Below are 3,311 nucleotides of genomic sequence, written 5' to 3' on the forward strand. Positions count from 1 at the left end.
TATATATATATATATATATATATATATATATATATATATATATATATATGAGGCCGGAATATATTACGTGATAAAATTCATGGATGTTAATACAACAAACTTCGCGAGTAAAGAAAATTATGAAAAATGAATATATATTTTTTTCGTTATATATATTTTCATGTGCACGTATGTATATGTATGTTCGTTTTCTTTTAATTGATTGCTTTACTCGCAAAGTGTGTTACATCAACATCCATGAATTTTGTCACGTGGTATTTCGGTCTCATCGAGTACGCAGATCAGTACTTTTCCGAGTTTTTGTGAAAACGTCCGATCTCCTTCGTGATAATTAATCAGACAATTGCTTCCTTCGACCACAGCGTTGAATTTTCGTCTTGGCTATTTTGGCTCTTGTGCAATTTTCAGCGGTTATTTCGAGACGTACCAAATCCTTTATCCCTTCGCTCTCTATCGGTTTTATCGCATCGATTTCAATTTGCCGAGCACGCGGAGGCCACTTCGGTGTGGTCGTGTTTTCGAGCGCTCGATCCCCTCTCGACGCGGGAGTGCCGATCTCACATGGCGCATTGTAAATAGCGAGTCCTAGCAGTTTGTAAATACATACGTACACGTACACACGTAGATAGTGTAACGCTGCATAAACACCGTAGAACTCGTACCTGTAGATAGTTTACATTAAGCAGTGGGTTTCAGCTCGGCGAACAACGTGGCGGCGATATCGCGTATCGATCAATCGTGCGATCATCGCAGCTGCATTACAACGGCGAAACGCTGCAGCGAGGCGGAAGCGCACAAAATGTCGGGCTATAGACTTGCATACGTTGTAATATCGTGTCGGCAATAAAACGTGCGGCTGTAATCCGAAATATCGTTCGTCTCCCGTATACCTATATCCATCTTATAGCAGAGCCGCGACTACGACCCAGGCGGGTAGACAATGGAAAATGATATCTAACTTGGCCTCACTATACCTGAAAATATTTACAAGGAACGAGGAAAATATTTATATGTGTCGCATTCTGTTAACGCGACAAAATCAAAGATGGTAGTCGGGGATGATTAAATTGGAAGGCAAAACTTCGGAACTAAACAGCGAAGTTACAAGCTGGCTCGTGTCCAACTTCGAAAATATGTCTCTCTACTTACTACACTGAGAGAAAAAGATACTCCAAAAATAGTAAATATTTATTTGGTGCATATTAATGTGTGTGTGACACGTTTACTTAAATCTAAATTCTTTTATTTAAATAGAATAAATGGCTGTTTTTGTAAAAAAAGCTAAGGTTTTCTAAGAAAATATATATTTTCTTATTTGAAAAATATTTTATATTACTATATGTGAATAAATATGTTATTGATGCCCATTGAGTAAGCATTTACTTTTTCTTAGATATTTTTTCTCTCAGTATACGAGACACTTACCGCCTTTACCGCAACACACGACGAGTTTGAAATTACTAGTATTTCAAATCCCTACTCTCTTAAAGTGAATCAGTGAATAGTCACTGATATCAGTTATAAGTATAGCACTGAACAATTTCAGTGCTATACTTATAGCTGCAAATTAGTTTATTTTTACTGCTTTCAGTGATGTTCCACTGATTCACTTTAACCCTACGTCGTCGCGCTACTTTTCGAACACGAGTCGACGCATCGGATCTTGAGAGATTCTAATATAAAAAATTATTTTATATCTTTTATGTTAAGAACTTAAATATTTTTTTTTGTTTAATTAGGTTTTTGGGTTCATGTAAAATATAAGAAAAGACTATTTTAGATATATTCTTAACTTAAAGATCCTATGCGATGACTGTAGGGTTAAGAGAGTAGCGCTACCTGATCTGTCCTCGATTTCACATTCGCACGTTCCCAGCTTTGTTCATCGACTTTCCAGCTTGAGCTGAAAGGTCGATCGAGACCGAGATCGCTAATCGCGGGCTTGTTTTGACAATTTTGTTGCGGTGCTTGGGGGGTGCTCGGCCCTGCCGGATCGACTCATCGTTGGGTGCTCCCATGGGATCACCTCGTCGTTTTGAGCCGGCGGACTGCGCACTTTCGCAGGCTATGCGGCGCGTGCGGACCCCGGGAGCACTGAAAGGGATCCACAACCGAAATCGGGGCCCCTTCGCTCACCTCGTAGGCGTGACCCCATATGCCGGGTTCGGTCGGTCGATCACTGCAACTGTAGTACGATGCAAAACGCGCCAATGTGTCAGCCGGCTAATTCGATTTAGCCTCCTTTGACTCGGAACCAGCCGTGATTCTCGAGACGGAAGCTGCGTTGGAAGCATTTGATCGTCGAACGCTTCTCTCGGCAAGGCATAATCGATGAGACAGGTGGCTTCCTCAGTCTTGGGTAAGTAAGGAGAACATATAATTGCCACAGCCAGAGAGATTAAACTTCACGACATAACCTTAAATCGTTACTTTTTAAGACGTATTGATAATCATTATGCAATTATCATTTTATATATTCCTCTGATATATTATCAATTATATATTCCTCTGTTCTTTCCTTACCCTCTAATTAATTTCCTTGCAGAATTGCGGCTGATGGTGGAAATTAACAGAAATTGCGTTTCACCTTCTCACCTTCATAACTTATGAAAGATACGCTTATCTTTAGATTCCCGATCGGTATGCCTGCACGGTATATTAGTCAATGATTGAAGAATCGCCATAGTAACGTCAATCTGTGGGTATTGAAATTTAGATCAACAATTTTATTTCGTTAATATTAACATACACAGTCAATTCGCTGATGTTTTGTATTTTTGTAGAATCCTATTAGAAATTTAAAGTTTTTTGCGAACTGCACAGCGCTACTGGACAGTTACGTTAACTTCTGTTAAACTAAGGAAATAAAAATAGTAGTTTTATTTAGTATTCCAATTAAGAATCAACGCTTTTCCGTACATAAAAGATTTGAATCCGTTTGAGAACTGAACGAAAATAGAATAAAAAATGAATAAGAAACTATTCAATTGCTTAATAATTAAGTCAGCCCATTTTATAATAGTATTGCATTTTTTGTACATGCTTTCCAATTGAAAAATTTTAATACTAATAAAAGTCGTACTGAAGGAAATCTTTGCTGCACTGAGAAAAAAGCTTTGTATTTGTAACTATTATCACAGAAAAATATATACTGCAAATTATGATAAAGAAAACTATTTTTTCATTAAATTTTACTATAACGTTAGTGATAATAATTTTATATGCACGTTAATATTATCATTTTCGAACAAATATAATTTTAGTTAGATCAACTATTAGTACTCATAATAATAATCTATTAGTATTATTAG

The sequence above is a fragment of the Odontomachus brunneus genome, unplaced genomic scaffold (assembly GCF_010583005.1).
Source record: "Odontomachus brunneus isolate Ranch 3 - 2012 unplaced genomic scaffold, Obru_v1 Obru_scaffold_043, whole genome shotgun sequence".
NCBI classification, from domain to species: Eukaryota; Metazoa; Arthropoda; class Insecta; order Hymenoptera; family Formicidae; genus Odontomachus; species Odontomachus brunneus.